This window comes from Homalodisca vitripennis, unplaced genomic scaffold (assembly GCF_021130785.1).
Source record: "Homalodisca vitripennis isolate AUS2020 unplaced genomic scaffold, UT_GWSS_2.1 ScUCBcl_1215;HRSCAF=4558, whole genome shotgun sequence".
Classification (NCBI taxonomy): domain Eukaryota; kingdom Metazoa; phylum Arthropoda; class Insecta; order Hemiptera; family Cicadellidae; genus Homalodisca; species Homalodisca vitripennis.
The window spans coordinates 63,461-78,513 of record NW_025777339.1 but is presented as its reverse complement, the minus strand read 5'-3'; positions in this window follow the sequence as shown (position 1 = coordinate 78,513).

The window sequence follows — 15,053 nt, the reverse complement described above, 5'->3', positions numbered from 1 at the left end:
CTAGCCGATATAATAATCTATTCTGTAATTCTGTGACTCATCATCCGTTGGTTGGAATGTTAGAAACATTAATGATTAAGTGCTTCTGAAGGTAATCGAGTCAAGTTAGAATGATGTATAAATGGGGCAGGCACAGACGATGACCTAGTGGAATAAACTATGGTCTTATTAAGGAGGGCTTAAGGTATCTCCATGGCCAAGAAGTCGATGCCACAAACAGTGTGCAGATGACATTGCAGGTCTACTTAGGCGATGTCTGCTTTGGCGTAGGGACCTGGCCTGGATGAACAGATGAATCATCCTTCGGAAACAGGTGTCTAAGAAGAGAGCTTATGTTTGAAATAAATAAGAGCAAGAGCCTCTAATATGAAGAGCTTAGTCGCTAAGTTAACGTAGATTCTTGGGGTCTGGATTACAAAATCGTAATTAGAAAGCTTGGATCTTGGATGAGATGAAGTATCCTTGGAAAACAGGTGTCTAAGAAGAGAACTTAAGTTTTCAATAAATAAGAGCTAGAGCCTCTAAATAAGAGCGACTAAGAGCTTAGTCGTTACGTTAACGTAGACTCTTGGGGTCTGGATTACAAGATCGTAAAGAGAAAGCTCAGATCTATCTCACCCCGCTCCATGATAGTTAATGAAAGGATGGAGCAAGTCGTCGACGCTGTCTTTAAAACGCAAGCTTTAGATCAAACAAACTGTCTAGTATTGTCTAAATATGCAAAAATTTGCTACAATTCGTATTGCTCAGATTAGAATTATTTTAAATATATTATAATTATATATATATATATATATATATATATATATATATATATATATATATCAAGAGCCATGAAATAGTTCCGACTTACAATTGTTGTGTGTAGTTTGAGCCAAAGTTCCTGGTATTTTGGTTACTTAAATCGTAATAAGGATTATTGATTCTTTACTCTTTTGAAGCAATGTAATTCTAATTATGATTTCTGGGGATTGTACTCAAGCTTCCAAGGCTAAACCAGTGCGACGAATTTGAAAGTAGAAAAAAAAAATTCTTTCATTGACGAAAATAGGCGTGAGGTTGGTATAACTTTCTCTGACCATGTTTTAATAAATTACTAGTGGCGTAGCATACAATTTAATATTTAAAAACATATGCATACACTTTTTTAGCTTAGGAAATACTCCGAAATATTTTAGGTTTTTGCGGAAATAATTATATAGTTTTTATAAAGTACCTGAAATACAATATGATAAAGGACTATAATAATTGTATGTTGAATTTAGGCATACTTAAGGTACAATAATGTTTAAATACTTCAAAATTTTTTTTAACTTTTGAGTTCATATATTTTCAAGATTAGGACGTCTATGAATATTTCTGGTATGAACTAACTATGTTTCGTATGCCATAATTAATTATACCTCCTTGTAATTATCAAAAGAATAAATGCATACTTTGTTCTGTACTTTCGTAGCCTTTTTTTTTTCCTTTTAGATTAAATTCCACTCCAAAGCAACTTTTAGTTCTTTAAAATGTTTGCATATAGCTCCGAACAAGAAAATATATACGTAAGTAACTCTACGATACAAACTTCAGTCGAAAAAGGTATTTTCAATTCCTTAGTCTGTACCTCCAATATAAGGTATTTTTGTTGCCATAATAGCGTTTGTATTATAGCCCTAATTAATAAAATATATACACATCAGTTGGTATTACAAATGTAGTTTAGCTAAGCAAACATCTACTCCTGGGTATTAATATATAATTCCGTGGAAGATATTTCCAGTGCCGTTTTTACGATTGCATTGCTACCCCAATGAAATATATATATATATATATATATATATATATATATATATATATATATATATATATATATATATATATATGTTTCTATGTTATTACCTGTAGATTTAAAAATTTATCTAATGTCAAAAACCGTACGAATCTTTTTTTATAATATCTTAACTTTTAAAGAGTTTTCTACAAAATTTAGTTTTTATAGTTTCTATAATTTTTAAATATATCAACCCTAATTGTCCTCGTGAGTTTTGCATATATTTAATTCACGATTCTGTGTAAATGAATTAGATTAGTATTAAAAGTGACAGGTGGCACTCAGCAACATATGTGGAAAACAAATGTTGAATAATTTACACACTCTCTAAAGTAAACTAGATCAAATATCAATTTAACGCCAAACATTAATTTTTAATGACGAAATTAAAATTAAAATTGTTAAATACTATAACGTTTGCCAATTTGGTAATATCTATAAAGTCAATATAAGATCAGTCAACAAATATTTGTGTTCTCAATTGACACCCGAAGAGACAATGAGAACAACCTAATACCCTCTCTCTACTTTTTTCTATGAGTTTCGGCTCTGAAGTCGAAGCAATATAGCTAGAAACATCGTATTGCAAGAGAAAACTGTATAAGATTAAATGGTACACTCTATCTATTATAGTTGCTTGAACTATGCAGTAGTGGCACATTTTACGTATGGCAAGACGGAAAAGCCACTAAATTGTACGTTTATAACATCTTTTCGCCGATATTCTATAGATATTATAAATTGAATTTAGTTTAATTATTATTTTATGATCTTGTGATTGAATTGCGTTCAAGGATAAAAAATATCCTCATTGATGACTACTGCTTTCGTCACTCATTGCAGAGTGTTCGTGCTATTTAGACCTACTTAGATATCTTCAGATAGACAAGTTTTAATAAAAACACCTCCATACTTTAGTAATTAAATTACATTTAGGGAAATCTGCTAATTTCTGTTTACTGTTTGATAAAGATGAGAAAGCTTTAAAAAATACATCTACTATAAAAAATAATAATGTTCGTTAGAGCATTATTAATGTGAAGGAAACAGGATTTTTCCAGACATTTGCCATCGTTCAGTGAAACAAGAAAACAGTAACACTACGTTTCGAGATCTACAATCTGATCTCTTCTTCAGGTAAAGAACTAACAGAATACATAATTACAAACTAGGTTAAAATAAACAAATCTTACTAAAGCGTTGTGGCACGCGTAAGTCAGGAATCACAACCTACATGTTGTTTGTCAACTTCACTAACTCTATAAACATGCACTTAATACAAAACTATACAAAACACTAATCATTAAAACTAAACTATGGAATTCAGGTCACAATTCGTCTTCACTCGTCTACTAACCACCTACGACTGACCCGAGGGACTAGCCAATGGTAATCGTGACGGCTGGCTAAAACATGATGGCGGAAATACAAGGGAAGGGGGACAGGAATGGGCCCTTTCGTTATTATTGGTTCATGCGAGATGAACTTCTTAAAATCATATTGTGACTCCGCATTGGTTTATTACAAATATCTGATCCGTTTGATACTTTTGGTTTTCTCTTTAGTTCATTTTGGCAACATAATTGGCAACCAAAGCGGCCTAATCTAGACTGATAGTTGACTGATTGGTTGGTCTGCCAATTTAATGTATGTTGCCTCAATTAATTTCCTTTTGAAGAAATGTGGTTCCCGATGTATTGTATGGGCTTCATCCCAATTCATATGATGGTCTTCGGACCAACAATGGTGTGCAATTTTTGACTTTTCTGTGAGACCCTTTCTCGTATTTTCTTTGTGTTCTTTTATCCTTACGTTTGTGGTCTTTTTGTCTCGCCTATATATTCCGTATTGCAACTACATTTTATACTGTAAACACAGTTTTTGGATTCCTGTGTGCCATTTTTTGGTTTTGTTTTTACGAGACTTTGTATAAGAATGTTGAGTGTTTTAAACGCGGTTATAATGTTGTACTTTCCACCTACTCTTCTAATTTTCTCCGATAATCCCAGCACATAAGGGATTGACATAAACGCAAATTTATCACAATTCTGTTTTTCTGACTCAGGAATGATTCTTCTGAGATCCGATTCAATTTTCTTAAATTCTTCTTTTGGTCCATCTTTATCTGAGCACAAGCTCTTTGCTCTATCAAACAACGAGTAGGCTACTCCTTCTTTGACAGATTTTTGATGGTTGGATTGATAATTTAAATATTTTCTTGTGTGTGTTATCTTTCGAAAAACAGTTGTCTTAAGGACATCCCTATCTCTCAATACACACACATCCAAAAATGGAAGCTTGTTTTGGACTTCCACTTCCATTGTGTGGCGGATGGAAGGAGAAATACTATTAATGTGATTCAAAAAATTATTTAATTCAATGTCTCCATAAGAAAAAATAACAAAGGTATCATCCACATACCTCCACCAAATCTTCGGTTTGAACTGAGCTGAAGCCAAAGCTTTTCGCTCGTATTCCTCCATAAAGATATTGGCCAAAATAGGAGACAGTGGAGAACCCATTGCCATCCCCTCATTTACCCTTTAACTCAAAATAATTGCATTGAGTGCATAGTTCTAACAGTTCCATAATTACTGGCACGGGAAGTTTAGTTCTACCCTTTAATGTTTGGTCTTCTTTGAGACGTGATTTAATAATTCCGAGAGTTTCTGGAACTGGTACATTTGTAAATAGACTTTCGACATCAAAACTTACCAGTTTGTCAGTTCCAGTCAACTTTAGGGATTTTGACTTCTCTACGAAATCCCTGGAATTTTTGATGAAAGAGTCAGTTTTTCCTACCAATGGGGTTAAGATGTCCAAGAGGACTTTAGACAATTCCCTGCAAGGTAAATCATGAGAACTAATGATGGGCCGGAGAGGGATGGTAGGTTTGTGGATTTTGGGAAGGCCATACATATGGGGGATTTTGCAGTGGTGAGGAGTTAATTTAGATCTAAATTTATCTGAAAAAAATTCTTTATGTTTTCTTAAGGTGTTTGCTACTTTGCGTTCAAATGAATCAGTCAGATCTTTATTTAAAACTGTATATTTGCCAGTATTTAAAGTTTCCGCAATCTTTTCTTTATACGCTACTGAGTCAAGTAAAACAGTAGCGTTGACTTTATCGGCAGGTAAGATTTTGACCGTGTCGTCTTTCCCAAGGATCGACCTGGCCTTTTTCTTCTCTATTGTCAAATTGGGTTTTGTGGGAGGAATTTTTCTGAGTAAAAGACGGGCCTTACAACGAAACCGGTCACCCTGTTCCTCAGATAACTGTGAAACAGCCGACTCGATTTCAGTTACGAGATCCAGTGCCTTTATCGATTTTTGTGCCACAGAAAAGTTTAAACCCTTGCATAAGATTGATATTTCCGCTTCATTGAGGATTTTTGAAGATATGAAGAGAGGAACCAATCAGTGAACCATCAGTCGAGATTAGGCTGCTTTGGTTGCCAATTCTAAAAAATGAACTAAAGAGAAAACCAAAAGTATCAAACGGATCAGATATTTGTAAAAAACCAATGCGGGGTCACAATATGGTTTTAAGAAGTTCATCTCGCATGAACCAATAATAACGAAAGGGCCCATTCCTGTCCCCCTTCCCTTGTATTTTCGCCATCTTGTTTTGGCCAGCCGTCACGATTACCATTGGCTAGTCCCTCTGGTCAGTCGTAGGTGGTTAGTAGACGAGTGAAGACGTATTGTGACCTGTATTCCGTAGTTTAGTTTTAATGATTAGTGTTTTGTATAGTTTTGTATTAAGTGCATGTTTGTAGAGTTAGTGAAGTTGACAAACAACATGTAGGTTGTGATTCCTGACTTACGCGTGCCACAACGTTTTAGTAAGATTTGTTTATTTTAACCTAGTTTGTAATTATGTATTCTGTTAGTTCTTTACCTGAAGAAGAGATCAGATTGCAGATCTCGAAACGTAGTGTTACTGTTTTCTTGTTTCACTGAACGATGGCAAATGTCCGGAAAAATTATGTTTCCTTCACAATCCTTCCATCGTCAAAAATAACCTTCAAACAAAAAATTAATAATGTAGAGGTCATAAAAGCTAGTATGCAGAAGTATACCTACACGCCAACACTCGGTACGTGGTGTGAATTAAGTGTGCAGAGTTCGGAATAATTTATTAAAATACTGCAGTTTATAGTGCACTTTACCGCAGACCCGTTTTTGACCTTTTATACGCCACATGTGATAACAGTAACCACTATGGCTCCAAGAATTATTTTCGTTAGGCTGGTTAAATTTTGTAAAGCAGCATATTTCATCACGTTACAGTAAAATTTATTACATGGATATTGACTTTGATTTACATGGTTACATTTAACTTTGTAAATGTTATAACAATACATACAATTTCTAACATTGGTGATATATTGCAATAACCGAGAAGTGAAAAAGTCCTTGAAAATACAAAAACTAATAAAATTGAATGACAGATGAAATAGCGGTCCAGCGTCCAGGAACTGTTACGGCACGGTGCAGTGCTGAGTGATATACGTTTAAAACAATGTCCTCTGCTAAATATAATTTTCAACTGCGCTGGTAAATTACACGGTAAAATATATCTGCCTTCCACTAGTACTAGGAAGGATGCTACCTTTGACTATTATGACTTATAAAATACGTGTTTGTTCCAATTTAGATAAAAACTTAATTCAATAGCTTAACTAATTGTAACAGATGATTATTTACACTAGTTCTTAAAGAGCTTATCTTGAATTTGAGTTGAAACTTCGCATTTTAAACGCTTGTAATCTATTTTTCCAATATTTTAAAAAGTAGGGTTACATCGATAAAATATTTCAAAATTCTTTCTCTAACTAATATAATTTCAAATGGAATAATCATCGTTACCTATAAGATACCTAAGTTGTATCTTAGTTGTTATGTAACAAATATGTGTTAATTTTATATGAAGCTCAAAAAAGTAAGGTGGAATAAATTAGCATCTTCTATGATTATATTTACATCTATCAGTAAATAAGATTGGGCTTCATCGTTACCTATAAGATACCTAAGTTGTATCTTAGTTGTAATGTAACCAATATGTGTTAATTTTATATTAAGCTCAAAAAAGTAAGGTGGAATAAATTGGCATCTTCTATGATTATATTTACATCTATCAGTAAATAAGATTGGGCTTTTAATCAAGCAAATGTAAACACCTCGGTGAAAAAGAAGTATTGAAATGTCACCTAATGGTTTAAGTATTTAAGCTGTAGCTTTCTAGAATTAAGTTCGATCAGAGTAATCTACTCGATGAAAGCTGTTATAATATTATTGACTTGTCAACTCAAGGAGATTACGTAAAACGTCGTCTCAGTAAGATTCTCACTTAAATTGAAATAACATTGATTTACCACGTTCTATATAGTAATAAATAATAAAATCTACAGTTATGTGGGTACTAAACAAAGTTTTACGGAACATAAACTCACATACTGTTAAAATAACTGTTATTGTTATCATTTAAATCCAGAAAGAATAATATATTAATTACAATAAAATCCAACAAATCCTTTCTAGCATCTTATAAATCTGTTCACGCCATGGGTTGTGGTTAATACTGCATGTTCTTAATTTTACCTTCATCCTCAAAATTGGTAAAGTTGACTTACACGTTTGTGTCGATTGCAATATGTGTGCATTAAATGTTATAATTGACAGTAACTGTTATTGTGTTTATAAATAATGGTATTCTATATTTATTATAGACATATACCTAACTAATATACTATATAACATTAAATATATTAAAATATTTTAATAGTACACGCAAATATTCTCCTTTAGAATATATTTTGCAATTTTTTCTGTAATTTTAATGCACCAAATCAAATTTCTACCTTTACTTATAATAGGTATTTGTTTCCTCTACAATTGAATAATATTTGGCAAAGCTTTAGTTTTATACAATTATTAAACTCAAAGATGATGGTTTTAATAATGCAGCAGACACAAAGTAGGTCATTCATAACGTTTCTTACTTACAATGACCTAAAAGTCATACGTTAAATTAAGATAGAGTTTTTAATGACCACACTGTAAATAGTAATATTTATTACGTTTGTTTACTTAGTTAAAAAAAATCATAGACAAGGGATAAAGAATGTGTTAATTTTCAAATAATTTATTCTTTATGAAACTGATTGACTGGCTGATTCGTTATGAGAAAGTATATAAAAAGATAAGATCGCTTATAGGGTTGAAACGTTCGAATTTGAGATAAATCAGACAGAAACAACAACTTTACTGCTACCGCTCTTAATGTAATTCTATTTGGAAGTTCCGTGGTGGAAGCAGTTTTAAGAGATACCGTCTTGTTAACGTGGAAGCTTGTAAAAGTATACAGGTTTTGGATCGTAATGAACAGATGTAGTTTATTTTATATATGCTGGTTTATCCTACATTGCTTGACCTAATTAAAAAAACCGTATAGCTTTTATTTGTATGTTAATTATTATTATACATTCTATTCCAAACCCTTGTTGAAAAGCTTTAAGGTTCTTATAATAAATAACAGAATATGGATGGTTCATCATGACCCTTATTTTTCTAATAAGAGACTTTTACAGAAATGTACGCCATTGACAGTTGGAATATAGTTAAAATGAGACTATACGGTTATATAAATTAAAATGAAATTTAATATTAAGTGGTACGCATGGACAGTCATAAAAATCCCTTTGCCATGGCAATAAATTAAAGGAAAAAAGTATACCACAATTGCAAATATTAACAATGTTAATGCTATTATTGCCAGAAAGGTGGACATTGCATATACAATTGCTATGAGAGGTTTGTTTTTAATTTTTAATATATTAAAACATTGTATTTTTTATGGTATTTAACAAATAATGCTTTTTATATGAATATAAAAATAAAATAGAGAACTTTAAAGAGATACTTAGAAACTAAACAAAAAATACTTGTGAATGAGTAGCACTACTAATTAATTTAGATTTATGAAACCCACCGGATGATTTGAGTCATTTTTCATATAACATATCGATGCTGGGGCTAACGTTACCTGTATCAGAAGGCACTTAAAACTATGAAATTATTTAGTTAATATTTACCTATTACCCTCAAACATATGACGTACACAACAATTGTACACATAATGGATTTGATTGTAGGGCTCCAACCTCTTGTATAAACTAGCGTTGAACAAACATCCTTGATAAACTTTTAACGTGTAGAATGTTTATGGAAATATTTGTACAACACAATCCAACACAAGAGAACAGTAGGATGTAGGCTTTAAAAGATCTTGGACTTATGGTTCCACGTCCTAGGGCTTATACTGGTTAAAAGCTATCATTGTTTAAAATTCGTCCTGCAAATCATTTTTGAAAATCTTTGATGAAATCCCTCCAGCTATAAGGCGTTAGCGTAATTGTATCAAATTCTCTAGTGGTAAGCATTTATAACTTAAAACGACATTTCAAATATTTTTTATCTATAACATAAAATGTATATATAATATTTGTTTAGAAAAAGGCATCGGCCAAGGAATTCATTTTCTTTTACACCCCTGGTCCAAAATTCCCTAATCTTGCCATTCTCTTGCAAAATGCAAACCATAAATCTAGCTAGTAATAAATAATTAGTCAAAAAGTTTTTATTAATTTTTGCATAACAAGGTATTTATTAACAACGTTTGTGTAGAATTATAATAAAATATTTTCATTGTACGAGGTTGAAAGGGGGAGTTGTTACTATAATCCATCAATAGCTAAAACATGCATATGTCGTTGAAAAAGTTAAATTAGATACACACTTAACCCAGCATTCTGTAGAGTAGTTGATTATATCTTCTTATTTATTTTCGGACTGTCCATAAAAATTTTCCTATATGAGGAAAAGAATTGCGTTAAACTCGTGTATATATTATAAATCTGCACTTCACACTTTCATAATAAGATAATTTATTGTTATGGATAAAGAATTAATAATAAAATTTAGATTGTAAAGGAAAAATTGTGACAAAAACTAATTTATTTAGTTAAATAAATCACAAAAGTTAATAATTAGGTAATAATTATACAACTAACAGAACCAAACTAAACATCACTAAATACTTCACTTGAAATTAGTAGTTCTCGGACGCTGATATGGTACTTTTTATTTCATATCATCATCAATACTCGTCATTGTATGTTTTGCTCTAAGCAACTATAGTACTTAATTCATAAATGTCTCCGTATGAATATCATTACGTATAATTAAATACCATTTTATGAAAATTTCTGGAAAATATATTTTTATTTATGATTCTGTCATGGAAATTGACTTAAACGATAATATCGGTTTTAAAATTAAATAGTGCTGTCCTTTCAGTGCAAAATCATACTGTAGACATTATATTACTTTATGCTTTATAATACTCATGTTACTAAAACTAACGTTTTGTTTGGTTCTCTTAGGACAAGAAGTTTTGACGGGACTTTCGATTTTATTCCGGATTGCTATGTTATTCTGGATGGTTAAGGTTGGAGGTGGATGTCCCTTATTGACAAGAAGCATGATGAAGTATTTGGGGTATTAATCTCAATAATTATTCCTTTTGGCTAGTAACAGGCCTTAACACTTACGGGGCCTCACCAACTCTAACAGCCATCTCTCATAATACTATTATCGATCTACCATGGCAAACCTGCTTCTAGATATATGCGATTAATGATGAGCCACCTCTAGGCATCCGTAAGGTTTTACAAATTTAAGTGATATATCTTTAAAAATTGTAGGTTCAACCAAGTTATAAACCAGCCGGAAGTTAACTGTCCCGTGGAAAAGTTATAAAGTTACACACACTGGATCTATTATAGAACTAAAAATTACAATTCATGAACGTACATTAGAGAAATTTCATAATTAACGTTAGAGAGAAGATTCTTAAAAATCTTACAAACTGTTGAATGTCTACTTCAAAGATACGAAGTTTATAAAACTGTATTTTGTACGTAAAATGACAAGTTGTTTTTATCCTTAACATTGATACCGTACAATGTTAACCTAAGCATTTCATTACGTAGCAAAAAATCTAGTTGACAAAGTTCATTTGAAGAGCAGGTGTCGGGTTTCCTAAGACAATACGTGTTTCGCGGTGTTGTTGAGTTCTCGGGAAGTAAACTTTGCTCATCTTACCACAACGCTGTAACTTTACAACTCTTGAAGCCGGGTTGACGCTCCGTAGTTTTCCCTCAACATCATGCTTCGCTAAAAACGTTTTCTGTATTAATTAGTATAAATTATGAGTAAGTTTAGATAATAAATATTGATGATATTTGCTTGATTGATGAATATTAAAATAATAGTTTCTCTTATAGCTCATTCGGAATAAATTTAGATTTCAGGTGAGGCCGTCATTTGTAAATATAAAACTGAAGATTCAATATTAGTTTAAATCCTTGATTTGCACAACACTGAAGGGAGAGTACATCTTAATGTTGGGTTATTAATATAATCTTAACACATTCAGAAACTCTATAAAATTGAATGCTCACAAGACATAAATTATTATAAGCACACACATTTCCTTGGAAAACCTGGATATGATTTATTTAAAATTAATATTATTGTAAACATAATTACTTATAGAGGATACATTATTCACTTCTATGATATTAAGTGTTTACTATGTTGAAACATTGAGAGATATCAGAAAATGTTTCTTGGATTTACTTGACAGTAAAAAAAATATAATAATATTTCCCTAAGGTCACAATTTGTAACGTGCTATTGGTTAAGACTGGCTAACAAATTCATGAAAACCTAAGGGTCATCTCTTTGAACGGCTATTTTGTAATAGTCCTTTTATAGTTCTCATCACTTTTGTTGTTGGCAATAATTGTGTAATTTTGACTTATTAATGAATACAGATAGTAGTAGTAGTAAAAAAAATAACATTCCAAGGTAAGTACAAATACTGCCTTTGTAGTGTGAAAATATATTTAAAAACATTTTGATAATTTATCACGTAGTAATGGTATAAGTACAATATTCACATCACATCAAAAATAGTACAACAAATTAAGATACTCTGAAATCAATATTTATTTATTTATCCAGCTAATGCGTTACTTATACATAATGAGAGAAAAATTATCGTTTAATACTTCTAAAATTTGTCTTCGTGTATTACAAATATATTGTAATGCAGCATATTATTATAATTTATTACTTCTACACAGATATAAAAATTCAGAGACAAACATTTTAAAAATTTAATTTTGACTAAGGCAAAAACATATCGGTTTTGTCAATATATCGAGGAAATGTAATCTTAGAATTAATTAAAATGCCATGGAACTTCACTCCGGAACTGTAATTAAACTGAGTTTTACACAACGAAATTCAATATATAAAATTTCATGTATGAAAACCATTAAAACAGATCGCTGGATTGTAAACTCAGGAGCTCTCAACACTTTAATTAAATCTAGTTTCCATTAAGATGTGCTCGCCTTTATTAGGTCCTTGTTTTTTTTCTTAGGAATTAAAAATTAAATTAAACATTAGGTAAATTACCACAACATGTATTAAGTTTTTGATAAATATTGGAACAGCCACCATTTTAGTTATTAAAGTACGTAGCTAAATATTGAGAAAGCTGTATATGTATAAAGGTAATATACCTATGTATATTTATAGAACAACTGATAAAAAAATCATATTTTACTAATATTATAAATGGAAAGGAAGTTTCTTTGTTTCGATTGTACTGAAATTTTATATGCAAATTGACTGGTTAAGGGCCAAGCCCAAACGGACTCAAAATTTTCCAAAAATAAAATTTTGGTGTCAAAAAGTAGCATTACATCAAATATATAATATTAATTTAAAGAACCTCTTATCTGTGAAAAAATAAAGTATACATGGCTTGGTAAGTATTGTAATGCAGATTTAAAATACAAAGTGGCTATTGAACTTTTAGCCAGAATATAAATTTAAAAAGACCCATATTAGATGTATCTTGCCAGAACTATACTCCTCAGAACTGTCCATAAGTACATGTTGTCTTAAACGAGAAACAAGACAAAAAAATTAAGGTAAAAGTCATACAAAAACTAAAGATAATACAATAAAAATGCCATTGTTACAGTTAGTTCGATATACTCTCTGATGGGCAAATATCAATGGCGTCGGAAGTATAATATAGTAGTAACAAAAACGCACCTGAACAAAATAAACAAAATAAATACTTGTTGAGGTCTCCTTCTGTCTGTCTGTCTGTCTGTCTCTCTCTCTCTCTCTCTCTCTCTCTCTCTCTCTCTCTCTCTCTCTCTCTCTCTCTCTCTCTCTCTCTCTCTCTCTCTCTCTCTCTCTCTCTCTCTCTCTCTCTCTCTCTCTCTCTCTCTCTCTCTCTCTCTCTCTCTCTCTCTCTCTCCCCCCCTACCTTGATCTCCTACTTCAATGTTATTTTAAGAGATGCGCCTGTCCTACGTGTAGGACATGCATACGATATAAGAAAAGAAGTGTTTTCATGCTCCCAGCTAAGAAAACATTTTTTTATACTAGGTGATATAATGTTTCATAGTGTTTAAGCAAACAAGATTCTAAAGGTGTTCCTTTTTTACCAATGACATTCAGTAATCTAGGGAGCAATAATAAAATAAGCGAAACAATCTATAAATATTACAAGTATTTCCCTTCCAAATACTTCGTGAATTACACGCGTAGGCGTAATATAAATGGACATAGAATTGACAGTGGTCATTTTTACAATAATATGAAATTATATTTTATAAAAAATAAGCACTTCTGACTATCATTTGAAAAAAGAGACTTAAACAAGGTATAAATTTTAATAAACAACAATGAACCATAACTTATTGTAACATAAGAAACGACGGGGGAAAAACCATCTATTGTTACATATCATTTACTGAAGAATTAACTGTTTATGTAAAAAGACGTAAAGGTTTTAGTCATATACGTAATTTAAACGTGTTCTAATATTTCTTCGTATAAAATCTTCATTTTATTAATATTTTTTCAAACTAAAGGTTAAGTCCCTCATGTAAAAATACACGCTGTAGTTTATAAAGTAAATATAATAATTTTTATTTACCTCCGGTTTGTTTAAGGAAAACCACAAAGACCTCTTTGTCAACATTTTCCACAATGTGAAGTTTTTCTTAGTCCCTTAGTTCCCAGAAGCAGGTCCACGTTTTGCCACCTAGTGTTTTATAAAATATGGTGTTTTATACTCTGAATATGGAAAAATAGAAATAAAAAGGTAAAATTTTAAACTCTGTTAAAGAAAATGGAACGATTTTTAATAAAAATAATTATGATAAAAATTACAGTGCGATGGAGGTGTAAACACTATTTTATTTAAATATAAATTCCACATAACTTGGTCTAATAAAGGATTCCATATAAAACTAAAAGGATTAGTAGTAACAATGATGTAAATATCATTAATAGTACAGTTAGTATTCTAGAAACATACGGGACGTTTAGTACATGCGTGCTTTGTATTAAACGATTTTATTAAGAATCCTAAAGAGAATCTCCGCACTTATCAGGAATTTCTCAGAACCTACGACATCAGGATATGCATATTATATTACATATGTGTGTGTTTTGCAATTTGTTACAATTTGCAAGTATTTAAATTTATTTTAAAACATAATTTGAAAGTGAAGGGTAAATAAAACTTAATTTTAACATTTTAAATAATTGTATAATATAGTTAAAATTCTGTAATTAAAACACACCATAAAAATAGTTGAGTTTTTGGTATTGATTTTAAGAGAAACGTAATCCAAACATGTACATACGAAATCACATAATATCTGTATCAGGCAATAAAGAATTGTATGTATTGTCTTAAATAGAATCATAAATCACTGTTTTTTCCATTTAAAAGATAATGTAAATAAGAAAATAAATTATTAAGCCAAGAGTGCTTACTTTACAGTTGAGTTTACAGTTGCGGGACAAATTCTACTACAATTATTTACACTTAAAGCATATTTTTAAATTTTAATGTCGGACATGATGATTTAGAACTAGTTATTGTATAATACATATACAATATCTTATATCCTACTTTGAAAATAATCTTTATATATCTTAGAACAGAAGAATAGGATGATTTATACGGATCTGGTGTAATAATTTTATACATGCAATCTCTTGCTATTATGTATTGTTTATTTTCAGATTCTTTAGTTCAAATCTATTTAATTTAATCTAAAACATT